At 36.4% G+C, this 25,354-nt stretch overlaps 1 long non-coding RNA gene across 2 annotated transcripts in view; it reads right to left on the bottom strand.

Moving 5' to 3' along the window:
• Positions 1 to 25,354, bottom strand: part of LOC145665681 (uncharacterized) — a 125,927-nt gene that overhangs the window by 47,706 nt on the left and 52,867 nt on the right. For both annotated transcript variants that reach the window (XR_014127590.1, XR_014127591.1), the window contains exon 2: positions 21,916 to 22,031. This is a non-coding gene — a long non-coding RNA (uncharacterized LOC145665681). The remainder of the gene's footprint in view (positions 1 to 21,915; positions 22,032 to 25,354) is intronic.

The following is a 25,354-nucleotide window of genomic DNA, read 5'->3' as shown; positions in this document are numbered from 1 at the left end:
ACTGTAATGGGTTCGTCTTTTTGTACACTAATGAAACGCCTTTGCAAACAGTATTTACACGTATTAGAATCAAGATTTTTTCTATTTGATGGAAAGGCCTGGCGTTGCCCGACAGAGTGTGATGCAGTCAGCCAGCATTTTCTTCTAAGAAATTGAATTGTAAGAAGGATCGCGGTGGCTCAGTGGTAGAGCGTTCACGTCTGGTGCATGGGGTCCTTGGTTCAATCCCAACTCACGACAAGTGAGCTTTGTAATGGACAAACACCGTGTGCGTGCGATTTTTCGGTGTTCTCCAGTTTCCTGCTACTTTATTTCCTTCATTTCTCATCATCATCGTCTCCTTTAGCTTAGCCGGCATAATCATGGGAAGTAAAACTTATAGATTTCATTTCAATGGTAGGAAGAATAACAGAAATAAACAACATCAAAATACCAGTAAGTATAGATTTAGAATTATGAGTTTTTTAAAGTTACTCCTCCAAATTCACTGAATCGTTTTACACTTTTTCAACCAGCCACCACGTCTGCATTATGAATAAAAAAAATAAATATCACATTAGTAAATAAAATGTTGCAACTAATCTACTAGTAATAGCGAGTACTATAAATTACTGAACAGAAAGTTTTAGTTCTTGTGTACACGAAAGAACAGCATTGCGCTAAATAATTTGGTTAATTTAATTTAACAAAATTTGTAAACAATAGACTAACTATTTTGATGACAAATAATTTATGTTTGACCGACAAGTAAATGGTATCTTGTAAGCTTATTCGGTACTAAAATATGTCGTGGGATTACAGGTAGTGGTGAACAGCATCGTGTATGTCGGTTTCCCGTGATTCATTCTTTTATAAGGGCCGCGTTGTCTGAGTGTTAGAGCGTTCACCTCTGGTGCATGGGGTGCTTGGTTCGATCCCAGCTCGATCCAAGTGAGCTTTGTGGAGGACAAACACCGTGTGCGTGGGTTTTTTCGGGGTTCTCTCCCACTTCCATTATTCCGCTTTTTCATTAATTTCTCATCATCACTGTCTCTTTTAGCCTAGCCGGGGACAAAAAATTAAAGATTACATTTCTTTCATTTTCTTTTCTTTATATATATGTATATATATAATCATTAACTTTCATTAGTAATCTATCTCTTTTAGGAGAGAAAATAAACATAAGCGCAAGATGTTGAAAAATATAATTTTCATTTTAATAATAAAATGATTGGCTGAGTTATTATGAAGTCAAATTATTCAATGAATTGCCTAAAGTAAAAATCAGCCGATTCCCTTAAAATTTGTATTTAAGACTCTTGTCTCTCAGTAATATGAATGTTTCAGTCGTCCTGTACTGTACTTATCGTATGCTTTCAACTCGTCCAGGAAAGTAAAAATGGTTCAATCTGTTATTTATTCTTTTTATACAGATCTTACTTGTGGACATATGGTTAGTATACGGACCCGCCCTAGTAGCACAGACAACTTGCAAACCGCTTGCTGTAAGCTTGAATTGCAAGTCTGCCAAGCAGGTGCAGTTGACGAATACATAGACCAGTGGTTCTCAACCGATGTGTCGTGACACACTAGTGTGTCACACAGTCCCCTAAAGTAGTATTTCGCGAAATTTTAAAATTTAAAAATCGTGGAGATTTTAATAATTATTAGTTAAAATTGAGATAGACTGTACCAGTCTACACCTCCAGCGGTAGCAATAATGCTCAGTAGTATATAAAGTAATTATAAAACCTAATTGATTTCACTATCATAATAGATATTATTATTATTATTATTATTATTATTATTATTATTATTATTATTATTATTATTATAAAAATATCAAACAAGTGAATCACGATGTCCTGGACTTCAGTGAAGTGTGCCGTCAGTCACAAAAGGTTGAGAACCATTGACATAGACCATCACGCAACAAAAACTAACAACAGTATAGACGGTTCCCCCACAGAATTATTCCTCCACGAGAACTGGATTAGAGAGCCAAGCCACAAACTCTGGCTAGTGACGTCAACCGACTCGGCTCGGTTCAACTGAGCCAACAGCTCGAGCCGGCTCGATTTGAATGAGCCATTGGCTCGATTCGGCTAGGCTTAGATGAGCTATCGGCTTGAACCGGCTCAGGTGAGATGAGCCATCTGGTCTGTTCGGCTCGGCTCACGTGAGCCTTCGGCTCCAGCTGACTCGGTTGCAATGAGCCCTCAGCTCCTTTCGGCTCAGCTCAGGTGGTCGGTCCAACTGAGCCAAGGGTTCGAACCGGCTCGGTTGAGTGAGCTGTTGGCTTGGCTCAGTTCTTGATTCGGCTTGGTGGTGCCTGAGCCGTGAGTCGAGCCGCTCAGCAGTTGACAACACTAACTCCGTTTAACACAGTAGAAGTATGCATCTCAAGGAAAAGATTATGCTCGTAAACATTTAAGCATTATAATAAATAGAGTGTTTAAGAACATAGACAAAATTATGTGCAAAAAGATTTTACTCGTCTTAAAATAATAACTATTAAAAATATGTAAAAATTGCAAAATGTTAAGAAAGGTCAGATGGAAAGAAACTCAATAGACAGACAACAGAACTCATAAAATCTTTTTTTTTCTTCACATATGACTATATGGAGTGGAACACAAAGAGACATTCAGTTAATTACAAAGTTTGATGATGACGAAGGGTACTTATGCAGATTGCGCAAAGAATCTGCTACTCGCATCCCATCTTTTATAGCACTGAAGGATATTGGTTCGGGAATAACATTAACACACCTTAAAATACAGCAGTGGACGTGGCATTACGGCGTAGAACCACGAACATAAAAAGCGAGACGAGCGATTTCAAACCTATAATTAGCGTAGGACAATGCTTAACTTTATGACTTTCAAACAACATGGCTGCGACTAAAATACCTTTCTGTTTTCAGTTCTTTATATTCTTTCAGTTGCATTTTTTTAAAAAGTATTTTTATTTCTTTTTTGCACTTTTCCTTTCGTGTTGTTTTGTTTTACTAAGTGCAGTTAAGAACAAAGTTGCAAAACACTTTCATTGTCTATCCCCATACCTAATTGCTAGTGTGATTAAAGATTTTGCGAAAAGTGCCTTTACAACTACTCCATCTATTGTGCATTTCCAAAACCGTAAAAAGAAAAGTAAAACTATATTTATACATAAGGTAAAGTATACGTTTTAAAATGCTTTATTTTAAAAATATATTATGTCTTTAAAAAGAATACAGAAGCAAACTATTAAAAGTATATACTTATGGTCAGGCCCGCAGTCAGCCCAAAAATTTAGGGGGAGGGGCGATCCAACCACATTAAAGTTCATCACCATATAATAGTTCACTTGTAAGATTACCGTGAAAATTTTAGGAGGGGCCAATAAAAATTTAGGGGGATCCCCCTAAATATCCGCCTAGATCCCCCTGGATACAGGCCTGCTTATGGTTGAAAATGAAAGACCCATGAGACGGCAAAGCTGAAAACACTTTTTTTTTTAAAAAAAAAAGCAGATCTAATCCTTGACCGGGAGGGCCCAGGTTAGCCAGTTCTTTGAGTGACAAAAATAGTTGAAGTTCTACTTATATGTATATTTTTGAAAGGTTATAGTAAACTCATGATATACGTACCATAGTCTTGGTTCTGGCTGCCCCCTCCCCAGTTTTTACTTTCTAGATCCGCCACTGCCAAAGCAGCTAATATATCACATTAATTTTACAGAACAATATTCAATTATCCGTGAATATGTAAATGATTTACTATATCAAAAGTAAGAAGATAACAGAAAGCCATGGAAATACGTATGGAAGAGAAAGCATTGTCAATCCCAGTGTGCGAATTAGGTTATTGGTATTAAAGGGGGGGGGGGGGTAAAATGAGGACAAACATGAGGTGCAAGAGTTCAAAATGAGACAATTACGCTCCCTACCAACACACACACACACACACTAATATGATAATGAGGCAACAATGACGAACAAAACCATATTAAATCAATAAACTTAGCAACAATAATTATATTAATGACGTTTTCCTGACATACCCGCACTTAACCTTCCTGATTTTTTAAAAATAGAATTGAAAGTATGTTACATTGTATATATATATACAATGGAAGAGGTTTGGAAATACACGATTTCGATATACAAAGCTAGTATAATGTCGTGATCAAGGCGTGCACCCATAGACCTAATTTTTTTTGGGGGGAGGGATCCAATTTTCAGGGGTGTCCAATACTAGAAGCCTCTACGTCTGTATAGTATTGAACGGTAATTATTCAGTGGTGGGCACAAAAATAGGTTTTTCGGCTTAAAGGAAAACCGAAACTGTTTTTTGAAAATTATCAAAAAACGGTTTTTCACCGAAGAAAACCGAAACCAGTTTCGGTGAAAAACGAACAGTTTTTGGAGAAAAACGAACCGTTTTTTTTTGGATAAAACCGAAACCGGTTTCTGTGCAAAACCGAACCGGATTTGGAAAAACCCGAAATTTCGTTTTTTTCTAGAAACCGGTTTTTATTTTTTTAAAAAACGGTTTTGCCCATCCCTACTATTATTCTGCATCCGTAAAGGCGATAAGTAATTTCAAAGTATTTCCACCTATATTTTCTAAAAAAAAAAAAAAAAATGATAGAATTAGATTATTTTTGTAAGAGAGGCAGAGTACAGATGAAGTGTTAGATCAAATTTTTATGCTACTTCAATCATTTTTTTTTTTTTGTTACACGTGTACAGTTTAATTGAGAAAGTGTACAAATGTATGTTGAGTTAGAAAGTTTTGTGGAAGGGGGTCCGGACCCGTTGTATCCCTCGGGGGTTCACCCCTGTCGTCATCCAAATTCACCTCTGATGATAAACCGTTCATATGACAAAACGACTACAACTACTATAGGCACAAGAAAATAGACAGGACGACGGTGAAAACAGGAGGAAATAACTTGTATATTGTAGTAGCTATGAATGTAAGATTAGTAACAAATAAAAATACTAAAAAGAGAATTGTTTATATTTTTCATTTAGGGATGCAGCTGGCAGAATAACATTGTATGAAAAGACAAAAAAGAAAAAGCAGTAGGATCTAAGGATTTGTTTAAATTTTTTATCACTCAACGTGGAGGCAGGCCCGTATCCAGTGGGGTCTAGGGCTGCCGGGCCCCCTCTGAATTTTTACTGGCCCCTCCTAAAATCTTCATGGTAGGCTTACAAGTGAACTATAATATGGTGAGTATAGTGATTGGATCGCCCCCTTCCCTAAATTTTTGGACTGGCTACAGGCCTGGAGAGAGGTGAACAAGTATCCTCGGCAAGGACGCTTCAGTTAGCATCTTTGAAAGGGATCAAATGATTGAGGGAGGAAAATCTCGCTTGTCCCCCCCCCTCGATAACACGTAACCTGGAACGCATAGCGGAACGGAAGGTCCGTTACTAAATTTATTACTATTGTGAACGAACTACATGGTGTTTTAGTGTCACAAAAGGAATTTTCCTCGTAAACTACGCATTAGAATTTATCCATAAGCATGTTATTTTGTGCAACTCGATGGGATGTATTTGTCAGTGATACCAACCTGAAACAATATGAAGTCCCATGTCGGGAGGCAAAAAATCCCATTTTACGTGTGAATTTCCCACGTTATACTATGCCTAATTAAAAGTGTGCTTTAATATTAAAAATTAATTTTTTCTATGTTAGTCACTTTTTACAGTGTCTAAATGAATAAGCCGAAAATTTCGATCTTTTTGAAAAATCCCATACATGCTGCTTATTATCCCTTTCCGATAAAATAAGGTCAAAAACTTCCACGATATGGGATTTTTCCCACAGGTTAGCATCACTGATATTTGTCTCAGAAATTAAAATTCAAGAATAAATGATAATTTTAGGCCATTTCTCATTAACTGCTATAGCCTCGCTTTATGCCATAATAAATAGTTTAATATGAGGATATATCTCAATATGAGTATCGCCTCAATAAGCAGGATAGTACAACATTATCAGGTTTACAAAGAAATTCGTTTTTCTCGTTTCTTCAAAAACTACTCATGATGAGGGGGGCGCGGTGGCTCAATGGTAGAGCGTCCACCTCCTGTGCTTGGGGTCCCTGGTTTGATCCCAGCTCGCGCCGTATGGACCTTGTGGTGGACAAACACCGTGCACGTGGGTTTTCTCGAGGTTCTCCCGTTTCCTCCCACTTTCTTCATTCCACCATTTCACTCATCTCTCATCATCACCGTCTCCTTTAGCCTAACCGGCATAATCGTGGGACGTAAAACTTAAACATTTCATTTCATTTTCATTTTACTCATGATGATTTATTCTCATGCACAGCGACGCAAATATGTCATCAACATTGGGGGGGGCGAGCGGGTAAGACCTTTTTTTTTTTTTTTTTTTTTAGCGATGTTCAAAATATTTATGAAGTTGTAAAACAATGCTGTGGAGGATCAGGGGAGCAGAGTTGTCTTCAACATTGGGAGGCGGGCAGATTTGAGGCTTATTCTTGGGGGGGGGGGGAAGGACATCAACTTCTTGTCACTTTTCTTTGTGGCAATCGGACACAAGTCATCACATTTCTCCGCAAAAACACATTTCAGATCTTATTATTGGGGGGGTAGTCTCCCCAGTTTCAAGATTGGAGGGGACATGTCCCCCTCATCACCCTAAGATTTGCGCCAGTGGACTCATACATAACATTTTCTTCAACTAAGTGAAGATCTATAGGTTGCTGTCTGTCTCATCTTTGGTAATTATTTTTCATAAAAACGCTAGACCTAATAATATTTGTAGAATTAAATTTGTTGTACTGGGTGCCTGAAAAGTAAATAGACACTTTTTTAACACTATAAAAAATATTATTGATTTCATGTTGGAAATAGTGCCATGCTTCAGTTAGTTCAATCGTTCACCGCTGGAGTAATTACCACGTGACATTACGTCATGACCGCTTCGTGATGGACCCACTTCTTACTCTTCTGTTGATTTATAACGTCATTGTTTAAAAGGCCAATCAGAAATCTCTAGGTAAATGGTAGAAAAAGCACAATTTATGTATTATATATTACGTACAAGAGCAAATAAATATTATTTGCATCTTATTTTTAATAATAAAAGTGTTATGAAAAAAATTAGAAACTTCTCTTGGACCGGGTTCGAATCACGACTAAAGCGACTTTCATTACTAACCCGGCCGCTAGCATGCGCGGCTACGAGGACCGATAGCAACTGCCATTTGATTTGTGCCATATCTAGGCTACGTGTCGAGAAACGGATAACTTCAACCAATCAGAACCATTCTAACCCTAGCCAAAGTGTATTTAGCTCCTATAGCTAGGGCCGAGCATAATTAAAATATGTGCGGTGGAGCATGATCCATTTATTATTATTATTATTATTATTATTATTATTATTATTATTATTATTATTATTATTATTATTATTATTATTATTATTATTATTATTATTATTAACTACAGGTGTCATTCTACGCTAATCATTAAAGTGCTGCAGCTATTTAGTTTATTTACAGAGAAAAGATGTTTTTCTGTATTTATTCAATGTCTATTTGATATCTCATTTAGCAAAATTATAATTTGATTTGTGAGACCTATAGCCATTCATTTTATCAGTGGCGGCTCGTGGAATAAAAGGTAGGGTGGGCCAATCCCCGAGACAAATAGTTTATGGTTATTATTATTATTATTAGTAGTAGTAGTATTGCTGCTGCTGCTACTACATTATTATTATTATTATTATTATTATTATTATTATTATTATTATTATTATTATTATTATTGTTTGCTTATTAAGAGAATTGCTTTAAAAACGCGAAATTGCAGTCAGAAAAACTTATCATAGTAACACATTTTGTGCTAAACTTCTTTATTCAGGTAATATACTTTTTGTGCGAAGACAACATTGTTAGTGCATTTAGTCTGTCTTGGCTCATTCAGTTCCTTAGACAAGTCTTCACCTTTTTTAACCCTCGGATGCATGTCGCTTTTTTTCTACACTTTTACATATGTGGGGTCAATTTGACCCCACGCAATATTTGGTTGATAATAATATAACATAGTATGCATGTTAGGTTAATTAGATTACGTTAGGTTTGGTTAAGTTAGGTAATGCGGAGGTATGTTAAGTTTGTTTAGATTAGGTTACATTAGGCAAGGTATATAGTTCAGGTTATCGCGTTTTATTCATTAATATAAGGAATAAACCAATTACAAATATTGTTCAGATATTTTAACTGTTTTCCTCTTCCTCGCTTTCCGAATAGTTAAAAATAGTTCACTCTTCTTCATATTAATATGAGTAACAGTTCACTTACACTTATCCGAGCTGCAATTCAGCACCATAATCTTACTTGAAACAAAAGATTTCTTGAGCAAGGAAAACAACACTAAATATGAAGAAAGTACCCATGTTTTGGCTTTGTCACATCAATACACATCACTGACATTCAGAACACACTACTATGAAATTTGCACACATACTTCTCACATCTGCTGCAACGCTGTGATGTCTTCCTGTCCTCTTCCCTTGTACAGATCTGACATCTTACTCTCTTGTTCGAAGATGTAGGAGCCAATGCCTTTGTTTCCCTCTCTACACCGCAGAGTTTCATCGCATCAATCACTGGTTTCTTTAGGTTCAAACTGTGGCACCTCAGCCTGATGTGAGGAAGAATCAGTTCGTTCGCCAACTCAGTTAGAAAGACACGGCGCTTGTGACTGATCCCTGAATGATAATCCGGATGTTGTGATAAGTAGCATGTGTATGCATTGAGAGCGCCTACGTTGATTACATTATAAAAGAGGGCCATTGGCCAGCGACGCGTCTGTCTCCTACAGGTGTATGTTTGAACCAATTTGTCCATGGCGTCAACTCCACTCTTTGTTTGGTTGTAAAATTTTATGATTTCTGGCTTCTTCTTGGAATCTTCCTCATCCACGCCTGTGTCATGATGCATGGTGCTGAGTAGAATGACGTTCTTATTCTTTTTCGGTACGTAGCTTACTAGGGTAACATCTTTATTGAAGACGAATTGTGATGTGCTAGGCTGTCTTGACTTAACATTGACCAGCGCAGGTGGAATTTCACGTCTGTTTTTCTTTATTGTACCAACAATAGTTACATTTTGTACCAACAGTTCCTTAGCTAAATCATAACTTGTGAAAAACTGATCAGTTGTGATATTACTGCCGGAGTTCCGCAGCGTGTAGCACAATGTCTTCACGACGTTGCTGGCGAGGTTAGTTTGAACTGGTTCCCCTGGCTGTCGTCCCAAGTACACTAAACCGTCTTTTGCGTAAAAGTTCTCAGCATCACACAACCAGAAGATCTTAATGCCGTATTTACCTGGTTTACTTGGCATATACTGCACAAACTTGCATCTCCCACGGAAAGGCACTAACTGTTCATCAATCGTGAGGAAAACTCCGGGAACCATAACTTTTCGACAATTTTCTATGAAAAGTGTCCAGATATATCGAAATGCAGCCATGTGATCAGTTTCCAGACGCAAAGCGCGGGTTCGCTTGTCATCGAACCGGAGCAGTCTTCTGATATCTTCGAAACGATTCACGCCAAAAGTTGCTTTGTATTTCGGATTAGCGAATTTGTTGAGAAAAAGTTCGCGAATAGGAACATCCCAACTTCTCTCAGTACCTGCGATAAGAAGGATGCCAATAAAAGCCTGAAGCTCTTCTAATGTTAGGTCAGTCCACTTTTTCACTGATTTCACTGCCACTCTTCTTCCTTCTAAATTCGTGCACTGCACAATTTCCTCCAAAATGTTACGGGAAATGAACAAATCAAAGGCATCTTTGGGTGACGTCAAGACAAAGCCCCGCGGGAGACCTTGTACATTCCTTACGATGTTGTGCCTAGCAGTCTGGTGAACACCGGGTGGTTTGCTTTTCCACTCAATTCCATTCTTCGAAATCATACCGAAAGACGCTTGCTCATCCCTTGCATCTTCTTCTTCTTCTTCATCATCATCACCACCATTATCCATTTCAAAATCACTGTCTTCCCTCGGAATGTTTTCCTCCTCTGAAACTCCATCATCTTCGTCAAAACTGTTCAAGTTGCTGGCAACACCATTATCATCCTCCTCCGTAAGCAGTTCGTTTATTTCATTTAGAGACAATCCTTTTTTTGTCATTACTGTCTATGGCACTTTCAGTCTAATAAACAGGATTTTATAAAATCACGTAAAAGCAATAAGCATGCACTTGTTCAAACCTAAAATGCGGCGTTCTTTCACACACGGTGTGCAATTGTTTCTGCAACACAAACAAACATGAGAGCGGAGCACTGTAGAAATGTCGTCCGACTATACACGCGGTCTGTCAACAACAACTGATTGCAGTGTTGTCAGGTTACAGTGGAAAAAAATATTTTCAAATAAGATAAAACAACCTTTTATTCGCGACAAATTTTTACTATACTTGCAGCAATATGCGAATTTATGGAAATTTTACAAGAGCATAAGTTTATTCCCAGAGAAAATAAGATCTCGAAATCAAAACTTATAAAAGATATCCAGTTTTACAAAAAGATTCATCATCATCCCTCGATAATTCGAATGATGATGATTGTTGTTCTGCCCTAAGGCAGGTCTTTGACCCGAAGGTCCCTGGGCAAGATGAGCCCATGGTGGTTTTTCATTGCCTTCCATGGGATGATGATGACGTCCTAAGGACGGGACCTACAGTTTAACGTGGGATCCGAATCACATGTGTCCCCACCGGGAATCGAACCCGGGACCCCTTGATTACAAGGCGGTGAGAGTAACCACTTATCCACCGGGGAATACTGATTTTAAAAGATTTTCTCTACTTTGGGTATAGCTGAACATTATATCCAGGCCAAACTTTTTATTTTGAACGTTTCTAAACTATTTTGAAACTGGGGTCAAATTGACCCCACATATGTAATAGATGGGTAATGATAAAAAATGGTAAAAAAAAATAAATAATAATAACTTGCAAAACAAATGTGTTTACATTCTTTTGTAGTTGAAGCATCCTGCTTAGATGTCACAGAACATCAGGATTTTTCATTGAGATTTCCTTGTAATACTAGGAAATAAAAGCATGTTGGGGTCAAAATGACCCCACACATGCATCCGAGGGTTAATGTACTGAAACACTTTTCTGATTCTGCTGTAGCTACAAGCGTTGTCAACACTATTTCCACCAGCCAGTTTTGACACTCAGAGAATATATCTGTTAAGTCATTGTTACGCGGAAATAGTTATAAATCACTGGTCTTATTAATTGCGTAAAGAATATCGTTGCTGTATGTGGCCGATAGTTCGAATTTGGGCTTTTCTTTGTTCAATATCGCATAGGAACAGGGTACAAATGTTAAGTCATTTTCCGGGAAGGAATGTTTAAAAGTGGAGTTCTAAAGGGGTTCTGAGGATTCACCTATTGAAAACGCGCGTAATACTTTCTAAAAACACGTTTACTTTATTCAGTTTTGCACAACCACACGAAAACACAGGGGGAAAATAGCACAAAAGACACTAAGAAGATGCACGTCTGAACTGAATTATGGACACGCGGTTGATTTTTGGATCCCTTCAGCAGAAGTAAAAGAAGAGAGCAAGGTCAATGGACAAAACAACTGAAAGTGCGGAATCAACAACCTCTACAGACAAAGCGAATTTTGGCAACAAGCAAGCTTCAAACCTTTTCGTTCGGAAGAGGTTTGCTGCAATCGTGTGATTAGGGCCTATGATTCTTGGCTGAAGCCACCTAAGTTCAAGCTGGGTTTTCACGTTGTTCGCCACACTAGTCAATGCAAGACGATACTAAGTCAATACTGAAACAGCTCAGGCCCTTTCCCCCCCTTTATTTTGTACTGACCACGTGAGTTGCGTGCCCATAAGCGTAAGTAGTACATGGAAAAACTGATTTGAAGGAGTCAGAACTACTGTTTTTCGTTTAGAGGGAAATTATAGAGACAATACTAGCGGGATAACTTAAGATACTTTCATTTTTCTATGTTAATAAAAAAAATGATGGGAGGGGCCTTATGACGGACCGTCTCTGCATTTTATTATTGTAGGTGTCTTAGAATCGCAGAAATCAATGTGTTATGCTGTCCCTTTTTGTATTCCCAAATCGAACTTTTGGTATATCATAAAACTGGTATTTCTTTCTTAAATGCTTGTTGAATACGCATTTTTTTTATATACAGTTTCTTCTCAGAACCAGATCTGGCTTTAGTTTTCCGTAACAACGATTTACATGGATAGAGTTATGGATATTATTTTATTGCACTGACTTTCCGATAAACGAGTTTCCACGATTATTGATAAACCTTGAGTACAGTCAATTTTTGAGTGACTCTTCGTTTGTATCGCGCACCGGTGATAGCCATACTTACTTTTGATTCTCTCTTCCAAGAGATTTTGACCCTTCTTTAACTACTGTTGGTGCATCACTCTCTGCTGCAGTCCTTAAGAGGCCCCATCACTGCGAAATTGAAATACCGCTAATTTTTACAGTAATTGTGTGATATCTTAAAATAGATAAATGATAATCGAAATGTGAAACAAGAACTCGCTAGACAATATTATTTTGCATGAGGTACTGTTATCACGACTCACTTATCTGCTTTCGATTTCCAGGCATTTTGAAAATCGTCATTTATTTTCGCGTTTTTAAATGGTTACAAACGGAAAGCTACTAGGTGACTCGTGATAACGGTACCTCATGCAAAACAATATTGACTAGCGCGCTCTTGTTCCACCTTTCGATTATCTTTTATCTATTTGAAGATATCACATAATTACTGTAAAATTAGCGGTATTTTAATTTCGCAGTGATTAAGGCCTCTTAAACTCATTTGTGGAGCACAAATGTCAATGTTGTTTTAGGTATCTCCTCATGTGAGTCTTTTGTTTCTGTTTTGTTGTTACCACTGCATTCTTTAGCTTTCTTAGACGGTCTGTCCACTTTGATTTTCAACCTTGTACTTGAATTCACATAACCAGTTAATCAATTAGCATTGCTTTAGAGAAATAGGTCTTGTTTATAAGGTTTAGTGGTCCATAGTTTCTCGAACACCAATTTGAAAAATCTCACTTCACTTTTTGATTTCTTAGCGTACGCGCCTTTGGCGTGGGAGGCCCGGGTTCGATTCCCGGCGGGAGCTCATGTGGTTCGGATTCCACGTTAATCAGTAGGTCCACGTCTCATAAAGCCTCGCTGCTGAACGGAACGTTAAACTCAAAATCAACTCAACTCAATTTTTTGATTTCTTGATTTCCTTTGCTGGAGGATGACATTTAAAAAAAAAAATCCATATAATTTATCTTCTTGTCAAGAAAATGCTCGAAGCCCTCCTTAATATAGTCGTAGAATTTCCTTCTGGTAAATTTCATATCATTATCTTCGGTTTCTGTAAAGAAAATAAGTTACATGTTAATATTCATATATTTACGTAATAGCGCATCCTCAAAGTAACAAGATTGTTTTGGAAATAGAACCATTGGATGCTCGAAATATTCCTTCGCTAATACTTTGTTAAAAGGTTATACTTTAGTTTGAGATAATAATTTCTTTTTTTTTTTTTTTTAACACATACTGACACTGTGACGAAACACTATTCATTGTGAAATTCTGACTTAAAAAGTTCACAATGTATTAATAGAATATAATAGAATTATTCTATTTAAGTAAGTCTACACATTTGAACAGATGATATCTCTAGATTTTTTTTGAAGCTAGCTCAAATTTAAGATAACAAAGTATTGTATTGTTTCCGCTCAATATATATATATATATATATATATATATATATATATGTCGAGTTCTCTTATACCTTTCAAACGCGAACGATGCGCAATTTGAATTCACTTCTTACCCCACAAGTTTAACATGTTCTCACTCTTCTGCATCTGGAAGCCAACTAACATATCACATCTCGCTCAAACTCAATACTGCCTATATCAAAGGTTTAGGCTACCGAGCTTACTGGTCGAAATGGGTATAACATCGATAGATGGCAATGTGCAACTACATATATATATATATATATATATATATATATATATATATATATATATATATATATATATATATATATATATACTTATTTTATATATAACTCGACACCGACACATTTTACGCCACGACCCCTTCTTGTGAGGTCCTCCCTGCTGTTCTATTGGTTACAGCGCGTCTTTATGACATTTAAAAAAAAAATCCATATAATTTATCTTCTTGTCAAGAAAATGCTCGAAGCCCTCCTTAATATAGTCGTAGAATTTCGTACAGAGTCACTCGGAGTTGATTCCCGGTACGAAAGCCTTGGAATTTCAACGTATTACGGAGGTTCGGATTTCACCGTAAATTGTAGGTCCCTGTCTCATACAGTCATGGCACTGAAAAGAACGCTTTAACGTCAATCGAAATAATCATCAAACTAGTCCGTCTTTCGAGTATACCTGAACAAGAGTGGAGCTGCTTCGTGGCTAAGCGGTTAGCGTACGCGCCTTTGGCGTGGAAGACGCTACCAGCTCATGTGGTTCGGATTCCACATTAATCAGTAGGTCGAATGTGATGTAGGAAAGAGATGTGATGTGTTTCATACAGTCTCGCTGCTGAACCAGACGTTAAACTCAAAATAAACTAAACTAAACTGAACGACTGTGATAAAATAACAGAAACAAAGAGTTCATCTGACTAAATTTGCAAATATTGTGAAAATCTGGCAGTTTCTCGTACCAAGAATACCGTATTTTGTGTTTTGCCAATTTTATTTCTGGCATTTTTTTGCACAGTTACCGTATTTCCAAGAAAGACATCAAAATGACAAGATTTTTGTTTGGAATGAGATTTATGTTGTAAATTTAGTTAATATGTTATTGCTGGTGGCGCCACCTCATTAACTTGTACTCTAATTCACCTTAAAGTGGAGAATGAACTGCCTCTGTTTCAGCTAAGACAGGAAAGAATATGCACCTTGCCTACATTAACAAAGGAAGAACGTCCACTGGCTGCAAGACGTGCGGAGACGTCTCCGCAGAAACTGACACAAGCCTTGTAGCAGCAGCAGGATAAATTATTTAGCGTTAAAGCTCCATTAGTCCTGACACACTTTGACTTTTGCTCCTGGTTCAAAGCATTCCAGATGATCTTCCCGAGGGAACAAGTCTCCGCCCCATCGCCTCTTGCAGTTTCCCTATATCCTTCTGCTCCATCCCTAAGGATATGTTGTCTACATCCACTCTTGCTCAACACAGCACCAAGGGAAGAAGAGTTGGGGGAGAGATGGACCCGGCAGATAGAGAGGTTGGGAGGAAGCTGAAAATATTCTCTGACCACTTGACAAGGAAGGAGAAACCAAGAGAAAAAAAATCTTCATCTTCAAAAAGCTGACGTTTCCGATTTTGCATGCTTAGAATCTTGACATTTGTTTCATTTATTCAACGCGGCGCGGCGTAGTGCGTTTTGCATGTTTAGGTATTTCTTAGGCCAAATCTTTGAGACTGGGATTTCACTGTTGTGACAGATTGCCTCTTGCATTTCAACATACAACACTCTTAAACCTCTATAACTGTAAGCTTTGTGTTTGGTGATTTGCATTCGACTGAAAAATACGATTCCTTGTTTTCCATTAAAATGGACATTATGTTTTTCCTCGTAATCATCTCTTGATTCCCTGATATATCAAAGTGGTCTCTTGTAAAGAAAGAAAAAAAATCTTAAAACCCATCAGCTTTCTGCCACTACGATCACCAAACGAAGTATTATGGAATGACATTGTATTTTCAAATCATTGTTGTTGCTGTTATGTTTCAATGCAGTTCACGATTCAAAATGTTATTGGTTCGGGTTCCAGGACGACTGTGGCAATCTCATTTGACTGCCCTCTACCTTCAATGGTCACTCTCAAAGACGCCAATTTTTGTTTAACTTTGGGAAGAAGATACAGACTATGTCTAATTCGTTGTCAAGCATCTAAGCTAAGATACCGAGGTACTGGGGGCCCAAGCCTACTTTGGGAGACACGGTCCATCTTCGACCTTCAGAATAGGGGTCCGTGGTCACCAGAGATGGAGTGGGTCGGTGGGTCAATGGGTCAAGTGGGTCCAGATTTGTGAGTGGGTCAGTTTGTCATAGGCCAACAGCACGTGACCCACTGCGACCCACCATCCATATGATCCATTCCGAACCATTGACCCACTCTGACCCACCGACTCACTATGACAGACCAACCCACTATGCTCAGTGCATTGTAAACAGCATCTTCTGAATATTGGTCAATTTCTCTACGTTTTTCCATTTTTCTTCCTCTTTCATTTGTTTCTATTTACTTATCTGAGATGAGTATGTCTAAGTGAAAAGAGAACTTCAAGCACTTTTGGGTATTGATATTTGTAATTGATTTTTGCGAAAAATTGAGTATCTCACAAGCCGTTTAACTTAGGGAGCTGAAATTCAGTGTATCAACTCTATTAAAAATAAACAGAACGTGTTCTAGCATTTTTTTTTTTTTTTTTAATTTTCTCTTATCGGGGTCACTTTCTATATTAGGGAAATTATTACAGACTTGATCTGTAAAAATAATCGAAAACGATCGATATTATCTTGTTGAGAAACAAATTGAAAAATAATTATTAATTGATACACAAAACTACAGTGTTTCGCATTTTTTTATTCACTACTTTCTATCATAATAATTGCTGAAGCTTGTGTCAATTATATGAGGCGTTCAGAGCACAAGGCAATCAAGCCATAGAGTTGTGAGGAAAATAGACATAAAATTTGTAGGTCTACTGTAAGCTGAATTTCATGGAAATTTTAAGTTTGTACGGTATGCTTAATTATAGAAAATTTTAAAACCATTTTTCCTTTTACGTTGGCCTACTTTATCTTAATTTAAGACTTTCAAATTTCATATTATTTTTCACTGTAAAGTATCTGTAATTCAACAAGGAAATAATTATAGATGATAATTTAGTTGAAATACTTCGTAATTTGGCCCACGACAAATACTATTTTATATTGTAAAAGTCAGATCCTCCGGTATTAAAACAGAGCGGTGCTTGAGCGATTGGCCGTAGAAATTCAAACTCTCATTACTGATAATTTCACAGCGTTGCTTTATTACAAGTGTAAACTCTAGCCAGTAGATAGGAGGGCGTGAATCATGGGTCAAAGTTGATAACTATGGGTTTTGGTGGATCGGAGTGGTTCACAGTGGGTTATGGTGGGTCGCGGGTTACTATGAGTGGTGGGTCAGTGGGTCGTGAATCAAGTTTTCATTGACCCACGCCATCTCTGGGGTCACTGTTATTGTTCATATGTGTTCTATGAAGGATCCAAGAGAACACATACTTTTGAAGTTGGGTAGAGATGAGAGACAAAAGCCAACGAAAAGTCGGCATTGAGTCGATGGAGCTTAAAAAACAAAAACTATTATGAAACTTATATTCCTTTATACCTCTTCATTGAAGGGGAAAGGGTAACTTTCTATAACTCAATCACACTTCTGTATATTATGTACTTTTCTATTCAGTGGTAGTTTTAGAATAAAAGTTACTGTAATGACTGCGGCGACTCATGAAGCCTGATCTATAGTTTGTTTCTTCAGTCGAAGTGCACTTCACATACAAAGGATGCCGCCTTCTACGCATGGCGGCTCGTACCATAAATAAATCATCGTCCGCGTAAATTTTGATTAAAACACCCCGGATAAATAAATGGCCAAGCAGAACTCTCATTTCAAACAGTTGATAGTCGCTTGTCAACTCCACATGGAGTCAGTTGTCACAGTTCCAAACGCTGTCCTTTCAGTTAGTGATTAGAAGATTGCCGTTTAACATTGTGCGCGTTAAGACATTGCAATCCCGCAAATGAGAGATAAAGGGAGATAAAGGGAGGAAGGGATATTGTTATAAAATTCGGCATGGGAACTTCAAAGACATTTGCCGAACTGCACTCCTATTGAGTGAACACACTATACACAAATCATAGAATTGCTTTCCTCCTGCTGTGATGCATTGGAAGGATTCGGTACGATTCATGCAGCTGCTTCACAAATCCACACTTGACAAAAAGTAAAACAGCATAAGTGTACCAACAGTGTTGCCAAGCTTTTATGACACGAACACTAACAATTACTCGTGTTAAAGGAAACAAATAATGATACCAAAAATATAAAGCAATAACAATACCAAATTTAGTGGCAATCCGCCAACACTGCACCCTCAGGAGATGTTGTCCGTTTAGCGCGAGAGACGAGAATGTCAAAATATCATGAATTGGGGTTGATGACCGGAACACACCCTCGAGTTCTATTGGGTGACGAAATTGAAATCTAGGTCAAGCTTCACGACTCCTCGCGATAACTATAGTTGTTCACAGGTTATCACATTTGTTACACACAGGATATGACATACAAAAAAAAAAAAAAAAATTGCATTCTTTCGAAAAAAAAAAGTTTTCTTTTACTACAAGTTAACCAGTTTATGAATTACCGGTACCTTTCTACGTTTTGTTTACAATCGCCTAAAACGCTTTCGAAATTAAATGAATCAGGCTTTCAGTCTAGGGTTCCACGACCATGTTCTTTAGGCTAAGGGAGAAGGATGATTAAGGCAAGTGAATGATAATGGAAGAATTTTTGGAATGAGAATGTGGGAGGAAATGGAAGTACACCGAGAAAATTCACAAGTACGATGTTATCCAGCATAAACTTACTTTACCGGGGATCGAACAGGGAACGCCACGCACCAGAGATAAACACTCTAACACTGAGCCATTGTACCCCGCTGGCTACTGGACCAGTGAAGAGGGTTTTGTATAGTAGAAACTGGTTAATATGTGCTTTCAAAGGATCAATATTCAAACTGCACGCATCCCAAGTTATGGATTTTTAGAATTGCGCATAGGGATGCGCACGAAACGAGTCGAGACAGGATTTTTCTGATAAAATTCGAGTCGAGACACGGCTCTTCCAATAGAGAAGTATACATTTTTCGAGTCGAGATGTCACTTTTACAGCACAATTTCGAGACGAGAGAGCCACAAATCTTGTCTCGTGCGCATCCCTAATTGCGCAGTTTTTCCTATCAACTCTTCAATTGGAGGATTTCGTCAGCAATAATTACTTCTCATGCATCATCAATTATTTTATTATTAAGTATGTTCAGAGATACTGCGCAATTATTTGTGTGCTTACAGACAATTCAAAAAACGGTCAATACAAAAATTTAAGCATAAATTAATGATTTACGTATTTTCAAATTATATGCTTTTCCTTCTTCTTTTTCTTAATATCTTCTGTAAAACCAGCATTTTGTGGCTAAAAAATATACTATCTCTGAGGGATCTTTTTAACCATATAAAGTAGTTTTCATATTTCTTTGTTAATGATATAATTGGTTACTTACTTCTACATTTTAATTTGTAAACATATTTTTTTTAGTTTAAATAATTCAAACTGCCTCAAATAAATGACAGCCAATTTGTGGTAATTACGTTTTTTATGTTACCGTAATTCTTGCGATACGGTGAAGGCTCAAATTAAGTTTCCTGGCGTTGTTACATTGTTCTTTATGATTATTTCATTATATTTGTGCCTTGTAAAAATAATTTCTTTATGCATTAATGTAACATTTAAAGATCATACTTACTTTTTGAGAGACTTATATTTCTAAAATCGTTAATGTCATAAACGAAGAAACTTACAATTATTGCGAAGGAAAAAGTAACAAACTAATAATGTTTAATTCCGATTTATTTGAAAGTAAAACGTTGAATTTTCCCGTGAAATAAAGCAACATCGTATAGATAAACTAGAGTTTTGGAATAATGTGTCCACTTGAAATATATAAATGTGCTACCCTTCGGCTAGCTGGGCACTTGGCCCCCCAGACTCCTGCATTTGCTCGGCGTATGGCCTCACACTTCAAACATCCCTAACATATATATAATCTTAAGGGACTTCGAGATATGGCTATCTTATTATAACAACTGCAAGAATAACTCTTTATACTTTACTTCTAAGAGAAACATCAGAAACACTGAAATACGGCTTTAATTAAATTCAAAGCCTAAACATAAATTTTCACGAAAATAACATTAAGGGATTTCGAGATATGTCTATCTTATTTTTAACAATTGCAATCCTTTTATTTATTTATTTATTTATTTATTTATTTATTTTGCCTTTCTTCTTTCCATGTAGGGAAAATATCAAAACATGCTGAACCGCGCCTTTACTTGTTTTAAATGAAAAGTTTAAACACCAGTTTCAGGTCTCTAACCTTAACGAATTTCGAGACATGGCCATCTTATACTGATAATGATTGTAACTGTTACCCATTCTTTTTCCTTTACACCTCTTTTTCTTCCCTTCTAGCTCAAAAATCGAAAAATATTGGAAGACTTGTTTAATTATTTTAAATGAGAAGTCCATATAGGTATACCAAATTGCATGTCACTAACATTCAGGGATTCCGTGATATGGACATTTTAAGATAATAATTGCCACACCTTCTCTCCGCCCTTCCCCGTCGATTTACCAAAAATCCTTGCTCAGTTGGACCTTACGTTATAAAATCCTATACCTGATCAAATAAGAGGTTCCATCACAGCGAAATTATAATACCGCCGATTTTACAGTAATTATCTGATATCTTCCAATAGAAAAAAGATAATCGAAAAATGGAACAAAAGCTCTTTAAACAATATTATTTTGCATGAGATACCGTTATCACGACTCACTTATCTGCTTTCGATTTCCAGTCATTTAGAAAATCGGCAATCGGCATTTATTTTCACCTCTATAAATGTCTGCAAACGGAAAGCTACTTGTTCCATATTTCTATTATCTTTTATCAATTTGAAGATATCACATAATGACTATAAAATTAATGGTATTTTAATTTGGCAGTGCTTAGGCTTCTTAAGTGGTTTGGCCTGCGCTTTGATCAATCTCACTCAGTGAGTAAGTCAATCAAAACTTCTTTTATGTATAGAGATCACACTGAAATTCGGAATGTCCCAAATGATACATTTAAGAAACTTTTTGTAAAGTATTATTATGAAATAATTTTGAGTAACTATATATTTATTTTGTATGAGTTCATTTTTTTTTGTTTTTGTTTTTGTTTGTTCTGATTGTTATGTCAAAGCCAGGAATGATATTTAAAATTCTTCCATTACCTTACAGATTTCTCTGATCCCATATATTTTTAAAAATGTTTTTCCTTTTTTCGTTTCTTTCTTTGGAAATCGTCTGCGTGATTCGTTTGTGTGTGTGTGTGAGTGTGAAATAGCACGAAGTTGAACAAATGCTAGAAGCCATTTTCTGATAATGAAGTTACCAATACACTTGTAGTATAACATGTGAACATTGATTGAGGCGAGGCAACGCTTGAAATGCGAACAACAATTAAAAAGAATCATGTGTTCTTCCAAAAGCAAAATTAGCAATAGAAATCTTTTTTTTTTTTTTCCACGGTATTTATTAGTTAGTTGTGTGTGAACATATATTGGATGATTACTGTTATCTATGTACAATACGTTTACTAATTCTCTTTGTCTAACGATTTTTTTTTTATTATTTTCTTTTTCAGGTCAAGAAAATGTTCTTTTTTCTCTATCACTTCAAGGTTATTTGTGTGCTGTTCCTTACTCTCTTTGGTGTATGTGTGGAGAAGCGTGGGATCTCCTGTCTTTATCGACTTTTATTGGTACATTTTCTAAAGTTTTTGACATGAGAAAATATTTGTCAGCAGGCTCATCCAGGGAGGGGGAGGGGGTAGAACGGAAACTCTAAATGTGTGGGAGACAACACATGTGCAAGCAGGCGACTTTATGGACCAAAACTCTTTATAGCCAAGAGACGAATGAAAAAAGTGTTTGAATTAATGGGTTCTGATGTCTTCCCACGGGTAACTTACCTACGAGCAAGTCGTGTAAACAGTATTTCTTTTTTCATAGACTGCACAATTGCCTGACTTCCCTTATATGCCAAGAATGCATCCTTTAGACAATGGCACCTCCCCTTTGTTAGTCTCTAAAAATATTAGAAAAAAGAAAAAAGAAGTGTAAGTGTTGACATTACTACTGTTGTTATGAATAATAGAATTAGTTTATTAAATAATAACAATAACACTAAAAACTAACCAACTAACTCTATGGCCTATGGAACCCGAAGATTCAATGCCGTGTTCACAAAAACTCTCCACTAACTTCTATCCTTAGCCAACTGGATCCAGTTTCTAATTTGTATTCCTATTGCTGCGAGATCCGTCTTAATATTGTCCTTCCATCTGCGCCTAGGTCTTCCTAATGGCCGTTTTCTGATTCTTCTTCCAGTTAAAACTTTGAAAGTGTTCCTACTTTCTTCCATTCTAATTACATGACCTGCCTACCTAAGACTCCCTAACAATATTTGGTAAACGATATAAATTATGCACTTTCCGCCATTCTCCATTCCCGTTCTTCTTGGGTCCGAATATTCGTCTCAGGATCTTGTTCTGAAATACTTTGTCTACGTTCTTCCCTCAGCGTAAGCGACCATGTTTCACAGCTATACAAGACAACAGGCATTATTATCGTTTTATATATTTTAAGTTTCAAATTCCTCGACAAAATTTGCGATGACAGGTGATTTTGAACTGAATAATAACACAGATTCCCTGCTTTTAGTAGACATTTAATTTTTTTGTGAATAACTTTTTGGTTTGTTAATACTGACCCTAGAATTTGAAAGTATCCACTTTGTCAAAAGTATTATTTGATAGGTCTACTTTAACGCATCCATAATTTGCAGTATTACGATCCGGAAGATACTAATAATACATTTAAATCATGGGTGTCGTTTGGGAAGGGCAGGGGACGGTTCATATTTTTTATTTAAATAAATTGTATACTAATATATTCTACTATTAAATTACGTAAAACTATGGTCGTAGAGAGCCTTGCTCCTCCCCTCCCCTTGACATAACCGGACATGACGCCATTGATTTTAAATGCTAAGAAGAGCATTAGCAATTACAGCATAGCAATTTACAAGTCTGAAAGTATACACTTATTGTTTGGTATTCAAAGTACATACTCTGGGGTTCAGTGTTGCCCACGAGATGACAAATTTCTCTTCTTGTTTCATACTGTGGGTCTGACAAATCCCGGAGTACTTGGATTACATGAGATTTTTGAATGTTATTAATACAATTGTCTGACTTGAAAGTGTCTTAATGTAGGAAGATAATAACTAAACATTTTTTTCTACAACAGTTATGTGAATTTCTTGCATAGATGATCGCAAAGTAAGCCTATCATTTTTTTTTTTTACCTCGGTTCCAAATAAGCCCAAGTGTACTTTAGAAGACATGTAAATAGACACGCCACTCGCAATATTACATCATAGATTTTAAAAGATTTAGCACTTACAAAAGTATTTTTGAAGCTGACACTGGGAACTTAATTAACAATAAATTTCGATTAACTATCTCGTATAATATTAATTTATAGTAATTTTTTTTGGGGGGGGGGGGTTCAGAGCACAACGGAATCAACTACAATTACAAAAATTTTGAGAAGAGATCTAAAGTTTGGATGAGTTATTTACAAAATCTGGATTTGAATCTTTTAAACCCTGAAACGAGTTTCACATAGAGATCTTAAAAATGCAATACATCCAAATGACCCAAAAAAGTGCACTATTTAATTTGATTCGCTTGTGCACTATTTAAAATGTAGTCGAATTCCTATAAACCCTAGTGTGTACTTGTAGGGTTAAATACACTTGCACGCAACACTAGTATAAGCCAACATTTAATGTTAATGAAATGAAATGAAATATTTGTTTTACGTCCCACGATTATGCCGGTTAGGCTAAAGGAGACGGTGATGATAAGTAATGAATGAAATGGTGGCATGAAGAAAGTGGGAGGAAACGGAAGAACCCGAGAAAACCCACGCACACGGTATTTGTCCACCACAAAGTTCACTTGGCGGGGGCTGGGATCGAACCCGGGACCCCAAGCACCAGAGGTGAACGCTCTACCATTGAGTCACTGCGGCCCCTCATTTAATGTTAAGTACAGTATATAAGAGCAATAGCAAAATATCATAGTGTGAAAACAGACATATAAGGCAAAACAAAATCACTAAAATAGGTCTAAAAATTAGAATTATAATATCTATCTGATAATTGTTTAATAGTGAAATATAAACATTAACTATGTATACGAGAACCAAGAATGAATTATGAACAAATTCTTGACTTTAGCAGGATAAGAAATCGTAATAAAAGTTTTTTATAGCCCTAATCTTTGGGATTCTATTTGTTACTAAGCACCTAAGTAAAATGAGTTATAAGAGAGTACCATGTTCTATTTGCACACAATAAATCTTTTCCCTACTCTATAAGTTAGCACTATCAATGAGATTTTATTTACTAGATACTGGTTGTATAATTTATTTTGTAAAAGAGTTTAAGAATCAAACAGTCTTCTCTTGTTCTAGATAAAACGTAGGTTAAAGACCTCTAATAGTCGCTTGTAGTCACAATAATATTGGTATTAATGCAGTAGAAAACCACATATTGTGTAAACTTTTTTGAACCCTTTCTATAATACCAATAGAGAACATATAATAATAATAATAATAATAATAATAATAATAATAATAATAATAATAATAATAATAATAATAATAATAATAATTCTACAACAATAAAGTAAGAAGCAATTCTGGTCAGTTGTACTTAATCTCTACCTCAGTGGTTCTCAAAGTGAGGTACGCGAACCCCTGGAGGTCCGTGGGAACGTAGTCAGGGAGTCCGCGACGCCTAAAAATTGAAATGTGTAATAATAAAATGGAACTTTCAGCTGTTATACAAGAGGTATTTTTTTCAGTTACTAAAACGAAAGCAATTAGAAATTATACTTACGTTTCTTAATTTAAATGTTTTCCTACTTTACTAAATTTCTGACCTGTGAGTGTGAAGAGTTGTCTAGAAAGGCATTGCAACATTTGATGCCCTTCCTTACCACATACTTATGTGAACAATCCTTTTCTGCTTTTTGTAGTATTAAAACCTGAATGCGAAATAATCTTAATGTGGAACCGGACTTAAGATTAATGGTGACAAAACTTATTTCTGATAAAACAGAAAGAATTTCATTCCTCATATTACTGATCTCACATTTGAGATCATTGTTTATCAAGTGAACTTCCTTTTTTTTTTAAAAAAAAAAAAGTACATTGATTTTCAGTATATTTCGTTCACTAGGAAACAATCATGTATCTTTAGAATAAATTACTTATTGTAATATTTTTCTTGATCTGTTTCTTGTCAGTAGTAATTCTAAATCAGTATTGTTTTTAATA

This window comes from Thermobia domestica, chromosome 12 (genome assembly GCF_964235325.1).
Source record: "Thermobia domestica chromosome 12, izTheDome1.hap1.1, whole genome shotgun sequence".
In the NCBI taxonomy this organism is placed as follows: domain Eukaryota; kingdom Metazoa; phylum Arthropoda; class Insecta; order Zygentoma; family Lepismatidae; genus Thermobia; species Thermobia domestica.
This window is presented reverse-complemented; position numbering and strand designations above follow the sequence as displayed.